This window comes from Arvicanthis niloticus, chromosome 28 (genome assembly GCF_011762505.2).
Source record: "Arvicanthis niloticus isolate mArvNil1 chromosome 28, mArvNil1.pat.X, whole genome shotgun sequence".
Classification (NCBI taxonomy): Eukaryota; Metazoa; Chordata; class Mammalia; order Rodentia; family Muridae; genus Arvicanthis; species Arvicanthis niloticus.
Genome location: NC_133436.1, coordinates 16,909,522 through 16,925,512, shown reverse-complemented (window position 1 = coordinate 16,925,512; position 15,991 = coordinate 16,909,522). Strand labels below are relative to the sequence as shown.

Genomic DNA, 15,991 nt, shown 5'->3' with positions numbered 1-15,991 from the left:
CCCTCAGCAGCGTGGGTGTTTGGGCCTAGCAGGCCTTATTAAACAAGCAGACCCGTGCAAGACCATAGCTCACAGGGCAGGGCACTCGGGGTTGGAGGGGAGAGTCGGCTAATACATCAGTCTAAAGTCCGGGGCTACTCCATAGAGCGACGGACACAGCCAAGCAACCACAGAGAACTTTGCCAGTGTTTTGGCATCCAACTTCGTTGCATTATGTATCATTACTAAAGAGATTTGGACTATGGTAGGTAATAAAGGAAACAAAACATTTACCTTCAGGTTCTAATTTGCCTTTCAGTTTCGTTTAGAGAATTTAAACACCAGAAGTTTAGCAACGGAAAGCTGAACTTGTGGGGAGGCAAAGGCCAGGTGGTATGGGAAGGAGGATGGAGCCAATCGATGATTTCGCATCTGTTCACTGGGTATTGGAATAGAAGACACCTGACTTAGTTTGGACTGATAGAACACAATACTCTTCAGTGTGCAGCTTTAAGATCAAGTTATCGTATTCATGTCTAAAATCATAGATGGCCTCATTTGTTCTCAGAGTCGAAGGCACTCCTAGGGTTTCTTAATCCCACTCAGAAGACCCCTCACCCTTATATTCTAAGTCACCATTTCAATAGTAGAATGCCTGTATATACACAAGATCCTAAGTTCAGTCCCCAGTAACACAAGACTCTAACCTCACACTGAGAATTAGGTTTCAACGTAAGAGTCATATGTATTTTAGTATATGCTTTAAGTCTATGGTGACTCATGTTCAATGTTTCACATGAGTTCACTGAACTCATGTTCAATGTTTCACAGTAAGTCAGTGCCCATGAAGTGCTTTAGAAGGGCACTTCACACTGAGAATTAGGTTTCAACGTAAGAGTCATTTGTATTTTAGTATATGCTTTAAGTCTATGGTGACTCATGTTCAATGTTTCACATGAGTTCATTGAACTCATGTTCAATGTTTCACAGTAAGTCAGTGCCCATGAAGTGCTTTAGAAGGGCACCTGACACGTGAAAAGCTGAGCGTTACTGACTTTGAACTCACCTGTTGTTTTTAAATGCTTTTATTTATTCTTTGAGAATTCGATACATCTTTATATTCTAATACCTCCCCCAACGCTACCCAGATTCTCTCTCTCCTCCCTCCCTTCTTCCTTCCCTCCTCCCTCCCTCCCTTCCTCCCTTCCTCCTTGTTTCACTTTTAAAACCTAAAACAACAAAAACAAAATAAAACCCAGAAATGTGGAATCTGATTTGTGTTGACTAGCTACCGAACACTGGGCCTGCTCTGGAGCATGGGTTATATACCCAGTGTCACCAGATTGGAAAAACACTGGTCTCCTCTCTGCCCCGACAGAAAGAAGCTATTAATTGTGAATAGATTCTTGGCCAAGGGTGGGACTCTATTATTCACTTCCAAGCCTCTGTGTAAGATCTCTGGCTTCACCTTGAGCAGGTCTTGTGCATGCTGTCATAGACTCTGTGAGTTCATAATTCCCTGTTCTGTCTTGAAAACACTATTTCCTCACACACAGCGTCTTAGTTAGGGCTTTACTGCTGTGAAGAGACACTATGACCAAGGCAACTCTTATAAGGACAGCATTTAATTGGGGCTGGCTTACAGGTTCAGAGGTTCAGTCTATCATCATCAAGGTGGGAACATTGGCAGCATCCTGGCAGGCATGGTGCAGGAGGAGCTGAGAGTTCTGCATCTTCATCTGACAGCCACTAGGAGAAGACTGGCTCCCATGTGGTAAGGATGCAGGTCTCATTGCCCACTCTCACAGTGACACACTTCCTCCAACAAGGCCACACCTCCTAATAGTACCACTCCCTGGGCCAAGCATATTCAAACTACCACACATGGCATCTCACTATGTAGCACTTATAGTGAGAACTCATGAACCTCTTGCCTTCTCCTCCTGAGTGCTGAGATCACAGGCCTGCACCACCTCCGTTCTCATCTCCTTTCTTTCTTACTTTCTTTCTTTCTCTCTCTCTCTTTTTTTTTTTGCACCTAAACAACACTGCAGTTTATCAAAAAACACATAAGAAATTTCAACTCTTATCCTTTGAGTTACAAAAACCAAGGTTTGGCTAAGTTGTGAACATGTTTTTCATGTAAGCATTTGCATAACTCTAGTATTGCTCAGTGGCTTAAGATCAGAACTGGTTCTTACAAAAAAACCACTAAAACCATAAAAAGCCCCTGTATTTACCTGTCGAATATTCATTTACGCTTACATTCCAGGATTTGCTATATCAGTTATAATTTTAAAGGTCACATCCAAAGGAGAGAACAAACCACCTAGAAACTGGCATTATTTATTTATTTTTTGGCTTTGTGAGACGTCCTTAATTTGTTGATGTAGTAAACAAATTTCAACTCTGCTATGCAAATGACAGAAGGAATCTGCTCAGCAATTAACTTTGGAGTTCAAGTTCATACAGGCAACATGCTACATGTGAAAGAATCACTAACTGAACTACAGGTATTAAATACTGAAAATGATTATCAGTTTATTATAATTTATTTTATTTAACAATCTAGGAAGTTTGCAGCCATCAGCAGTTCCAGTGCAATTTCAGGTGGAATTGGGAACTCAGGAATCTCAGTGGAGCTGTTAGTATAGTGGACCTTGTAGGTGAAATGCATGCACACTTTCGATAGCACATGTGAAGGAATCTCTAAAATTGACCTCGTTGGTTTCATTCTCGGCAAACTGACCTGGACCACTCAACATGGCCTTTATTGTTCCTGATGTTAATGCATGTTCTCACTTTACGATAACTTCATGGCCATCAGAAGATACTAATTTTACATACATAGATAGCATCAGGGCCTTCACAGCCACCGTAGGTTTTCTCCTCTCCATCCACTATGTTCTTATAAAATTCTATTTAATCCCAGAGGAACTTTAGTAGTTTCTAGCCAGTCCCGCAGCCACCACAGCCATAACCCCATGTACCACCACAGCCCCTATTTAGGGCCACCCCTACCATCTCATTTCTTAATTTTACAGATGAGAAAACGGCCACACTCGCTCCTGTGTCAGCCTAGGCTGGCAAACCCTCCACCTGCAGCTGCCTCTGCTCCGGCCTCCCTTCCTGAAGCCAAATTCTCCGCCGTTGATTTTCCCTTGCCCTTGTGCATTCAATCTTTCTCTAACCCTCTCACCTCTACCCTGGAGATGTAATATAGTTATGGCCTGTCGTCTCCCCCTCCCTATGCCCATCTTCTCTCTCCTTGTAAGCCACTTTCTCAAATTAACCCTTCCCTGTCCTCAATTGCTTGCTCGGTCTTTTCCTCTATCAAAACTCCTGGGGTTGACACAAATACAAGATCCCCAAATCTCTAATATCACATTCTGTTCTACACTGCCAAAAGTTTCTTATCTCCACTTCCCTTTAACATGGTTTCACTTTTCCACTCTCCCTCCTTGGACTATACACACCTAAGACATATATATATATATAATAAAATATATATAATATTATATTATAAAATATATAATAAAATATATGTAAAATATATATAAAAATATATATAATATTTTTTTTCTTTTTCAAAGTTAAGCCTAAAACCAAACATACTAGGTAGATGGTCCTCAAACTCTTCAGAGATCTGCTGAATATGACATTTAAAATGTTTAATAATTATAGAGACACTGAAGGGCTTTCTAGTGGGCCCAAGCATGGTAAACATGGCTCTGGCAGGCCTTGTCCTTTCCCCATTCCCTCTGCCTTACTAAACCGTTAGATTACATTCCTAAAGCTAGCCACCAAGGTCTTATTCATCATCTGGCCACTTGCTCTTCCTGAAGCTGCCTATCAAGGCCCAGCTATCAGAAGCCCTCTTTTGCCTCACCTAATTAACATGCACCATTAAAATTAGCCAACTCATCCTAACACAGGAATTTCCTTTTTTCATCTACAAACTGCCATTTGCTTATAGGCCGTGTCTGTCTCCTCTCTATCCCAAGGCAGTCCTTGGTCCCTCTTGGCTCAATCCTCCCTCCCCAACTTGTTCCTTTTTCTTCTTGTTCATCCTCTGTTTCCTGTCTTTGTCTCTTATTCCCTGCCCTTTGTCCCACAGGGGCAAATAAATCTTCTCTGTTTTGAGGTGTCCTGTGCCAACTTTGAGTTCCTTTCAGACATATCCATGCCTAACACAAACCGTGTGGTCTTCAAAGACGACAGAGAGGGCACAATGATGACAGTGACTCCACCTGGATTGTGGTAACACTAACCACTAACCACTGAGCAAGTTGCCCAGGTCTCAGGGCTGTCAGGACTCTGCTCCAATGGCAAACACTTTTGGGTTAATTGCCAAAAGTGATGTCAATTTTCCCGAGTACAAAAACAAAAAAATCTCTCAAATCTGAATCTGACAGCTCAAGGCCACTGCCTAGTATGGCAGCTGAAAGCCTACCACTACTGCCCAGCCATCAAGACCCCAGGAGCCTAGGGCTATTGTCTAGGTAATGAAATGTCTCTGCCATTTTAACTGATACAGATGCCATTTAGTTTATAACTCCCAATACAATCCATCCTCAGATCTCTGATGATGTTGACTGACCAGCCGAGATGCACACTGGTCACTCTCCCCACCACTCACCCCTTTCCCTCACCGACAGTCAGAATACACAGCCAGTATTCCAAAACCCCTCCACATTCCATTGCTAACTCACTTGTTGGGGGTTGGTCTGGTGCTGTGTATACAAATCCTAAATTCTGAACCCCAAGATCTGGTTGTTCCCAGTGAGCGAATTCTCAGGTACACTATTCTTTGTTGCGTAAACCTTGTTCCCCAACATCTTGAATTCCCCCTTCTGCCCATTCCTGAGGGTGAGATCTCTGCCCCTCTCCCTGGTCCTGGTCTTTCCCTGGTCTTGGGACCCCCCTTCCCCAAGTACGAGGACCATGAGCCTCAAATCAACTAAAAACTGCTCCACTGCTCCGGCAACTTGCCAGCCCCAGATGTTCCCTCAGAATCTACATCCTAGATAGCTCCAAAGCATCCAGCCCCAGACCGTCCAGCATCACAGACTTCTCCAACGCTGCCTGCACTGGCCTTCCCTTAATTTTACAGATAATATTCGGGGTGCACAAAACTGAAAGATTACATTTCCTGCATCCAGGTGGGGCCTAACTTTCCTCGGAACAATCTAATGAATCGGTCAGTATACTTAGACCCCTTCCATCTGTACTCCTTTCATGGAGTCTGCTCTGCCTGCTGGGACAGATTTAGCTCTCAGGTGACTCCACCCCCACCCTCATGTTGGAACCCATTGTGAACACCTGGCCTAGATGAACCACTCAGAAGTTTTCTTCTTGGATATAACATGGGGAACCGAGAGACACAAGCTAAGTCAGTGTGGGAGGAATTGCTGAGAGGTCAGGTAGGCTGCTGGGCTACCTGTAAGGAGACTGCAGAACAGAGGCTGGTCCGCAGAGGGAGGGAATGCGGTCAGAGGAACAAGCTACCTGGCACTGATAAAGAGGCTACTCACCTCCTCCACTCTCTCTTGCTCTCTTGTCTTCTTGTCCTCCCTTTGTTCTCTCCCCACTCTCCCCATTCCCCTTCCCCCTCTCTCTCCATGGGTTCATGGCCAGCCTCTACTTCTCTACTTCCCTTTCTTCTTCTTCTTCTTCTTCTTCTTCTTCTTCTTCTTCTTCTTCTTCTTCTTCTTCTTCTTCTTCTTCTTCTTCTTCTTCCTCCTCCTCCTCCTCCTCCTCCTCCTCCTCCTCCTCCTCCTCCTCCTTCTTCCTCTCTCTCTCTCTCTCTCTCTCTCTCTCTCTCTCTCTCTCCCCCTTTCTCTCTCCCTTTCTCTGTCTCTCCTACCCTTTCAACTCCCTTTTCCATGCCTTGAATAAACTCTATTCTATACTATATATTGTGTGGCTGGTTCCTGTGGGGGAAGGGATGCCTCAGCATGGGCACACGGAGGCACCCCTTTCCCCTATACCTGACTACATATCCAAAACATATTCCTTCTTTCCTTATCTTTTTATAAACACAACATTTGGTGCCATGATTCAGATTTAGAAACTCTGCAGGTTTATATCCCTCTGCTACCACATGGAGAGCCAACGCTTGCTAGACCAAACTTTGGAGAAATGGTAAGCGCCCTCCCCACACTGGTCAGAGTAAATGTCTCCATGGTCCCAGGGGAGAGTTCTTGAGCTCGGAGCTCCCCCTGTGCTACCCTTGAGGATGGGGATATTTAGTCTGTTCACTACCTTTGTTCCCTTGGGTGAGATTTTCCTCTCCTCTGAGGCAGTTCTTTTATCACTGCTGAGAAACCCCAGGCCTGAGTGAACCACCCTCCGTCACTCAGGGCATCAGCCCCAAGCTTGGCCCTCAGACCTGGTGATCTGACCTGACTGTCAGTCTCTCTGGTTATTTACTGGCCTGACTGTCAGTCTCTCTGGTTATTGACTGTATCCTCAGGATGCAGATAGGGGTAGTTAATAACCCTACTCTCACCCAATGGATTGGTCTTTGCAGCCTTGTCTCTACCTACTCCGACATCCGGTTTAATTCATAGCAAGCAGCAAGCAATATCTCTACATGGCCACTAAACTGACATTTCAAAACAATTCTCTCACTAGCAATCTGTATCATAGGCTTCCGCCTTTCCCTCTCCCTTCCCCTCCCTCTCCCCTCATTCTCTCGCCATTTGCTCTGCTCTCAGTTCTCCTGGTGAAAAGCAGGTCTGGCCCCACACCCTGCAGGGGACTCTGTCTGCTGAGACTTTGCTTTCCTGCCTCTACATTTGCACTCTCTCTTGCGCGGGGCTTCTGCGGTCTGCCCACCAAGGCAGCCACTGTCCCTGCCTGGCCGCTTGAGCTCTCCTGTAGCCGTAAGAAAAGCAGCTTTTGCCCTACCTTCCCCCACTTGTGAGAACTGTGCTTAGCCCACATCGTTGGCAGGTGGGTGTTGGGCTGTAGGGAAGCCCTGGGATGACACTCCAGGGGTGGGAAAGCAGTCTGAGGTGCAGGATAGCAGGAGCTGGCTCGGGGGTCCCTGGGTCTGGGATGAGGCTGGGGCCGTCAGCCTTCAAGTTCTCAGGCTCTTGAATATCCAGGCACCGCTGGAAGCCACAAAAGAGCTGAGACCAGAGTGGGGGGATCTAGTGGGGGTGGCGTGGGGTGGTGAAGGGGGCTTCGGCTGGTGCAGGGAGAGTCCTTGGCTTGACTGCAGCAGTAGGCTTGGGCTTGGTGGTGGTCGTGGCTGGGAGAACAGAGAGGTCTTCTATGGGAGACAAGACAGTGGCTTTATAGGCAAATGCCTTCTCAATGGCTCCCCATGGTGGATTCTTTTTATTATTATTATTATAGTTATTAATGCATGTGTTTCTTGTACAAATAAAAGTATTTTACTGTTAACATAGCCATAGTCACATACACTGTTCTTCAATCATTTTCACCTTCTCCGTGGCAGATTCTCATGAAAAGAGGCAGTTCTAAGACATTTATTGTCATGGTGGAAAGTGGATGTGTAAAACCATACCCCAGTTCTCAGGATGGGCCTGAAGTTAAATACTTTTTGCAGGGAGGAGTGTCTGAGAAGGAAAGTTTATTGGCTAAGCCCTCCAGGCCTTTAGGTACCTCATTAAAATGGAGAACTGTCTTGAGACTATGTGACCACAGGTCACATCCTCAACATGTGGAGGGGATTGGGGCACTGCTCTTACATGACTGGCTGGTGGCCCAAAATCTATGGAGAGTTGTGGCTAGTGACAGGAGCTGGTATCTGGGAACAGGCAAAGCTTCTACTATCCCTTCAGTGTCTCCAGTGCTTTTAGCCTTAGCTCAACCTGGGACCACACTACCTTTCATGGTCCCACACTCAGTAATGGAGCACTGACAAAGGAAGAAGGGGAGACAGGAACTACCTGACCCCTACTTAGTCCCCAGTGGCTCCCTTGACCACATCCTTAAGAATACACACACACACACACACACACACACACACACACACACACACAGCCAGGCAGTGGTGTTCTAGACCTTTGATCCCACTTGAGAGGCAGAGGCAGGCAGATCTTTATGAGTTCAAACTCAGCATGGTCTATACAGCAAGTTCCAGGACAACCAGGGCTACACAGAGAAACTCTATCTTGACAAGCAAAAAAAAAAAAAAATCACAACACCCCACTCCAAAAATTATACTAATGTATGTGTAGGTGTACATGAGTGTGTGTACATGTGTGTGGGAGCCAGAGGACAACCTTGGATATTGTTTTTGAACACACCTGTCAGTGCACATTTGAATTGACTGTACTTAGGTTGGATACTCATTGAAGGTGGTTCTTCAGAGGTGTTTAAAATCCCTACTTCCACCCCTCTTCCTCAGACTGAGGACAGGGACTACTCACTGAGCATCTTCTGGGTACCAGACCACCCAGCCGATTTCACTTCAGCATCTCTATCATTTAGTGAGCATCAATCTATTTGTCTCCTCAAGTCACTGATGAAATACTGGTGCTAGCAAGAGTGTAACTTAGGATATATATATATTATATTATATATATATATAATATATAAGTTATATATTATATTATATATTATATATAATATATATAAGTTATATATATAAGATATAATATATATATATAATATATATAAGTTATATATATATAAAAGTTGGAGGAGCTGCTGCTTGTGAGCAAAGCGTCTAGTCTAGTGTCTTATGCTGACTCTTCCCAGGAACTAAGCATTGGATCTGAGAATGTCTCTAATTAAATCACAGCCTGACTCTAGCCTTGAGTAGACAGAGACGAGTTATCCGTTACTTCTGTGAAATCCAACCCCCACCTTCTGACTCCACCCCTTTGCTCTGCCAAAGTTCAGTCAGGTCTTGTGATTCCAGGATACTTACCAAGCAGAGTCTTCCAGCAGCAAAAGTAAGCTATGCAGAACAAGCTGCCAAGGACATCCTGTTGTCCGGACTGAAAACAAACACAGTATTGGGGGTATAATTCAGTGGTATGTACTCAATCACAGCAAGACAAAAATACACACCAACAAACATAGAGAGGCAAACAAGATGTACTCAAGGGCCCAGCTCCCAGTGCTAACAGGTGAGGTTCCCTAGACACTGACCACTAGGCAGGCCCAAACATCTGCCTTCCACCCCATTTCCAGCGCTGATAATGTACAGCCATAGACCTGGGCTGTTCTCAGTGTTGGTCAGCGAGCATCCTTCTGCAATGTGAAGCAGTCAGAGCTGAGACATAATGAGTCAGAGTGCTAAGGAATAGGAGACTAAATGCTTGGCCCTACACAGGTCTTCTATAATAACATACCCCCTCCTTGATCACCACCACCAAGATCCAGGGAACATCACTGGAGACTAGGAACTGGAAAAAAAAATATAAGTACTAAAGGATGGGGAGATAGCTGTAAAATGGTGTGTTCTGGGCCTACCTTGAATATTTTAAATGATGAACAATATGGTTATTTGCACAAAATCAAACTAGCCCAAATCTCAGCATAGATGATCTCCAGGATCTTCTGCATATCGAGAAACCATTGGTAGCTGATAGCAGTTGGATGAAGGAGAGGATGATCCTTTGTTTAAGATATGACCACTGAGCCAGACAATGGCAACACACACCTTTAATCCCAGCTCTCAGAAGGCAGAGGCAGGAAGATCTCTGAACTTGAGACCAGCCTGGTCTACAGAGTGAGTCCCAGGACACCCAGGGCTGCACAGAGAAACCCTGTCTCAGGGGGAAAAGGAAAGAAAGAAAAGAAAAGGATAGAAAAGAAAAGAAAAGAGAAAGGAAGGAAAGAAAGATGTGACCACTAGTAGGTTTCCAATGCTGCAGTAGATGGCCATGTACCCCCACACACAGCCAGCAGCAACTGCACTTAGTGGGTTGTAAAAATAAAGGAAGATGCCAGGTATGGTATGTGCAACTTTATTTCCAGCATTGGGAATGTAATTGAAGAGGGCCAAGGTGCAGCTTAATTTGGTAGCCAAACTTGGCAGTGCCTTGTCAGCAGGCATTTAGGAAAGACTAAAGGCATACAAGTGATGTTTTGGAGATGACACATGGTTTTGCTTGGTCTACAACGCATAATTCTGAATTGCACGACTTTCAGAAATCTCAAGATTGATTCCTGCAGCTGATATGCCTTTCCTGCCATTATTAAATTAATATAATAATCCCTGGGCATTATGTTGAAGTAATTATTTAAAAAATCGGCCACCAGTCAAGCCAACTACCTAAGCTGTGGTGGCTCTGCCTAACTCAGCTACCATGTTCTGAGGCTGGAGGCCACATGCGTGCCACAGCAAGAAATGGCCAGCCAGAAACACCAGCCCTGCCACCCATGAGACGCCAGTGTGGAAGATCTCCCACACTGTCTCCACAAGGCTGGGCATTGCCCAGACCATCCCGCCATCCATGCAGGCCTAGTAAAAAAAATGAGACTCTAATGCTTAAATATTAATCAAAGGCTTTATGTATTTAGTAATGCTCAATAACAATATGCCCATACAAAGAGAGTTGCTTCCCAATTAGCTAACCTAAATAAAAGTTGCTACCCACGACTGCTCTCCATACCTGCATGGCTCTCCATCACTCCTACATCACTGCCTCCCTAGCTCCTCCTCTTCCTCTCCTTACTCCTCCTCTTCCTCTCCTTACTCCTCCCACCTTAGCTCCTCCTACAGCATTAGCCCACTCTATTGGGCAGATGTTTTGCTGATGCATTTTCTTGTAGCAATGTTATGTAGACAAATTGACGATTTCATAATTCCTAATAATAATTCTATAGAATTCCTTAAGTTATACAAGTAAATTTTGAGCCCTCTATAATATAGGCTGCAATTAGGGCTCCCTAAACCTTCGTGTGTCATGAATGAATTGCACTGAAATAGAAAGCAGATGTGAAACAGACTTATGACCAGGAAAACAGTCCTTCTGGGCTGTCTATGAAGCCATTATCTGATAGCTAAAGGTCAAGAAAGAGAATGAAGTTTATTGTAAGTACAAGGACAGAAGATAAAATATTGACTGTATTTATCTATACAAAACCTCAAAACCAACGAGACACTAGGCAGATGATTTTCCTCTTGACAAAACCATGCTAATTTAGACATAAGAGTTATTGTTTTAAACATTTAATAAATCTGTGGGACTAGTGAAAGACAATGAATGTTTAATTAGATAACTAGTTTTAATGGAAACAAATGTAAAAACATTGTTGTTGTAACTTCTTATTCAATTTATGATTTGAATTTGTGAACTTTTAAATAAAGACGCTAAGAATACCATGTGATCATGTATCCTAAAAAGTGCAAGAACTAGGAACTATACCAATAAAAGAGCAAATAGAGCACAGAGCAGAGAGAACGGGCGGGTTTTTTCTTACCTTACCATGAGACCACTCTTTACTTAGGAGCTTTTTCTTTAAGGGCTTTTTTTTACTAACAGAAACACAAAGGTAGAAGCCTTTTCTTTCTCTGAGCAATCACCTTTGGAGCTTAGTTTTCATCAAGAATGAGTGACTTCTTTCTGTGCTGGTGTTTGCTCAATGAAACCTGCTCATGGGGAGCTATTGCTTCGTGTGTGTGTGTGTGTGTGTGTGTGTGTGTGTGTGTGTGTAAGTATATGCATGAATACTTGTAGAGTTGATGAGACACGTGGTCAGGCCCAACATGTCTGTGTGTATGAGTGTATATGTATCTATGAATATTTGCTTGTGAAAAAGTGCTTCTCCCTGTGGGTATGACTTTCCTTTCCTGGTTCATTAAAAGTTGATTGCTCCAAGGCTCCCTCTTGCCTGGCCAGTGAGAGGGTAGGTGTCCAGGCAAGAGTGAAAAAAAAAGCCTTAGCAATAAATCTCTATTGAATTCTTCATTGCTATATAGCATATGTTAATTGTCAGAAAATTATAAATAATAAGAAAGATAGTTCCTCGGCAATTAGTGAAGCACAGAACAGCTTAATAAAGCACAAAACAGTAATAAAGAGTTATATTTTTAGCATAGAACAGCAAGAAAGAATTAAATTTCTTACAAGGCCAGAGATCATCAGCCTTTTGGCCTATGTTCAATGCTGTGTCCCCATTCAGCACCTGTCCTAAGGGCAAGGAGTGCCCTGCCAAGTGCCATTGATATGGTCCTGACTTTAGAGTCATGATGAACACACTAGGAATGAGGTCACAGAATCTTCCTCTGAGCTTAAAGGAAGCTTGATGCCAACTGTCTTACAAGGTAGGGAGACTGTTGCTAGGCCACTACATGCAGCTGTGACATTGAAGCCTGGGTTGCACGTGTTGCAACATGTTAGAGATGCCTGAGCTGTGAGCTGCTCAAGATGGCCAGAAAGAGAGTACACAAAGGAACTTACCAAGAGTGCCAGAGGGGTAGAGGGGCTATGGCAGGCTGTAAAGTCATAAGGGCAGAGTCATCTAAGCTGTCTTGCATCACACATGGCACTAAAGGGTTTGGAGATATTCCTGTTGGGTTTCAGTCTTGCTTTGCTTTTAGTATTTCCTCATCATGCTTAGAATACTGCCCCACCAATCTCTTACCAGCGATCTCTGCCTGAGGCACAGCCAGCAGAGTTGGGTTGCCTGACCTCCATTGTCTGGCCCATGATTCCTCCTGCCTTCCTGAGAAGTTCTGCTATCATTAGGATTATCTAGCCAACACCATGGAAAACCAGATACCTAAAGAACACTGAAGGAACACAATCAACAAGAGCCTAGCCATCCTGCTACAGCAAGCCCTGGATATCAACAAAACTGAAGTACAAGAAGAGGATCTTAAATCCAATCTTATAAAGATGATAGAAGCCTTCAAAGAGGCCATGAATAAATCCTTTAAGGAAATACAGGAAAGTACATTTAAACAGGTAGAGGGCATTAACGGAGGAAGCAAATAAATGTAAAGAAATACAGGAAAATATAATCAAACAGGTGAGGGATATGAATAAAGCTGTCTAAGACCTGAAAACGGAAATAGAAGCAATAGAGAAAACACAAACCAAGACAATCCTGGAGTTGAAAAACCCAGGAAAGAAATCAGGAACTACAGACATAAGCATCACTAACAGAACACAGGTGATGGAACAGAAAATCTCAGGCACAGAAGAAACAATAAGAGAAATCAATATGTCAAAGAAAATGCAAAGCCTAAAAAGGTTCTATTACAAAATATCCAGGAAACTTGGGACACTATAAAAAGACCAAATCTAAGAATAATAGGAATAGAAGGAGAAGATTCCAAGATCAAAGGCCCAGAAAACATCTTCAAGAAAATCATAGAAGAAAATTTCTCTAATCTAAAGAAAGTGATGCCTATGAACATACAAGAAGTTACAGAGCACCAACCAGACTGGACCAGACAAGAAAATCTTCTGGTCACATAATAATCACTACATGTACAGAACAAAGAATAGTAAAAGCTGCAAGAGAAAAAGGCAAAGTAAAATATAAAGGCAGACCTATCAAGATTACACCCAACTCTTCAATCCTGAGACTCTAAAAAGCTATAAGGTCCTGGGCAGATGTCTTGTAGACCCTAAGAGACCATTGGCTTTTTCTTTTAAATACCAGTCATATTTGGTTTTATCATGGGTCTCTGGACTTCCCAGGCTCTTGTTTCTGGCCAAGCACACAGTGTCAGTCATGGGTTCCCTCTTATGATGTGGGCCCCATTGAAGCCTTCATTTAAGCCTACATTTTCACAGAATATAGAAACTGAACAACTGTGACAGCTAGCTTTCTGAAGACTTATCATTTTCTCCGTTTCCTTGCCCTTCTCCCAAAAAGGGCCAAATCAGCACGAAACAATCTTAAGAGAGTGATGTCCCATTCCCAAGACGTGGGGTGGATGTTTCTTGGTCATTCAATGGGTGACGAATGTTTATCGTCATTTTTATGGGGGATTGGTTACAAATTGTTTATGGTCTTGATCAGGGAGGCAACAAAGAAGAGAGGTTAGATTCAGGGATTTCTTTTTCCTTTTCTCTCTTCTATCCTTTTTGTCCTATTAGTGTCAGGGGAAGTGAGGGAAGGATGGATTTTTTTTTTAAAAAAAGGGAGGATATAGAAAAACTAAGAATAATAAGGATAATGGGTAGATTACTGAATCTATTTTTAGATTAAAGAAAATTCATAAGCCAAAATTCTTACATTGGTATTGATTTTTGTATGTTGATACAAAATTGAGATTATATTTTGTTACACTGGTATAGACCTTTGTATATTGCTACAGATTTAGGCTTGCATTTTACTACAACATGGGAACGTATTATACCTATGCGATTCATTTAAAAATGCATAGTAAGTTCCAGTCCTTTTAAAAGCTGCTCCTACAAACTGTTTATTATAATCAAGCAATGCAGGTTGATAATCAAATGTAAATGTCTTGTGGGCACTAGTTACTTGTTTACAAAAGTAAGCTTTAGTCAGCCAAATAATAAAAAAGTTTAGTTACTCAAATAATAAATAGCTGAAAACAAAAAATCCAGATGTACTATATATAGATAGATGACCTTCAAAACCTCAGAGATGTATAGAATATGGCATTTAAAGATATTTTATTAATTTAAGCCTTTTTTTCACAATGAGACAGGTCTGCTCCTGGCAGCATCCCCATTTTATTTCAAAGAAGAGAATGAACATTGAAGAACCTCCATTTGAAGTTTGCTTCAAACGTGGCAATCTGCCATGGGGCAAGAAAATGCCCTTGCCTAGGGTGCAGACAAAATGTTAACAATGGATAAATGGAATACAGGGAAGTCGACTGCTAAGCTTTGCCAAGACTAGGTCGGCAGTCCTCCATGATTTCTGCTTCACAATAAGATGTCTGTCAATCATACAGGGCCATAAGGCTGAAGATAGATGCTCTAACATTATATAGATAATTTTAGAAGACTGTCCAGGCAGCTCCTCTGTCATTTTTATAGATTTAGAAGCTGCTTGCCTGTATTTATTGACTACACAGGTAATATTTATTCCTTCTCAGGCCTCTGATGGGGTTGAAGACCAGATAGTTATAGTCTCACAATTAAACCTAAGTTGTTTCAGATTTAAGAAGATGGCTTTAAGTCTAAGATGTTTTAGGTTGGTAATGCAAATTATGATAGAGGTTGATTTAGATCCAGAACGCCGGAGTCACTAAGACAGACTAGATAATAGAAATAGTTTCTCCTAAGTTGCTAAATACAAATGGACAAGACATTTTGAATGTAATTCTTAGCCGGTAGTTTTCGTAACTGTTAGTATTGTATATAGCTTGCTATTAAAAGAGAAAGATCCTTTTATTAGACAAATGGGGGAAATGTAGGCTTACTGTTTCTGAGCTCTGAGTAAAGAGCAACCTTGTGTTATTCAAATGCTGATTTCCCTGCTTCTGTATCCAGCTGCAATCCAGACATGGCATTGCAATGCTTATTATAAGTGGCTCCTCTTTCAAGTTTGTGTAAATGTTGCTCCCCGTTTATTCTCTTATTTATCAATAAAGATGATCAGCCAATAATTGAGTAGAGGAGAGAATAGGGCTGGACTTCTGCCAGCCAGAGGGAGGAGGAGTCACATAGAGGGAAGGGGTGCCCCCGTCAATTGGATCAGATAATGGACCTGTCCTCACTTTGTCCATAGCTTAAATGGTCAGTAAAGCCTTAAATGTAACCTGAAATCTCCTTTGCACCGACTGACCCCAGAGCTCAGGACATGTCTACTGCAGGAATGGGACGATTAAGTCATCATTCTCTGATTTTAAAACCAGTGAAAATTGGCCCAGCCTACAAGATTGTGTTTCCAAGGCAAGCTGTGAGGCTCTCTGCAAACACCACAGCCAGCAGAGCTGTGTAGAGACCATGCTTTCGGTCAGTGAGTTACATGGATACGACTGGGGGGGGGGGGGATCTGGAATGGTACAGTAGTCCTCACAGGGAGCCGCTGACCTTCTTCTGCCTGTCTTCACTATGACAAGGGCTTAAGTCTGGGGGGCCTGGCTCTT

General features: G+C 42.9%; 1 long non-coding RNA gene and 1 pseudogene across 1 annotated transcript in view; both read right to left on the bottom strand.

Moving 5' to 3' along the window:
- Window positions 1-2,359: 2,359 nt before the first annotated feature.
- On the bottom strand, window positions 2,360-3,490 carry LOC143439965 (elongin-C pseudogene; annotated as a pseudogene).
- A 2,353-nt stretch (window positions 3,491-5,843) lies between these two features.
- The window catches only part of LOC143440132 (uncharacterized), a 77,270-nt gene continuing 67,122 nt past the window's right edge, over window positions 5,844-15,991 (bottom strand). Inside the window, exons 3-4 of the long non-coding RNA XR_013108002.1 lie at window positions 8,888-8,957; window positions 5,844-7,258 (exon numbers count right to left, since the gene is read on the bottom strand). This is a non-coding gene — a long non-coding RNA (uncharacterized LOC143440132). The remainder of the gene's footprint in view (window positions 7,259-8,887; window positions 8,958-15,991) is intronic.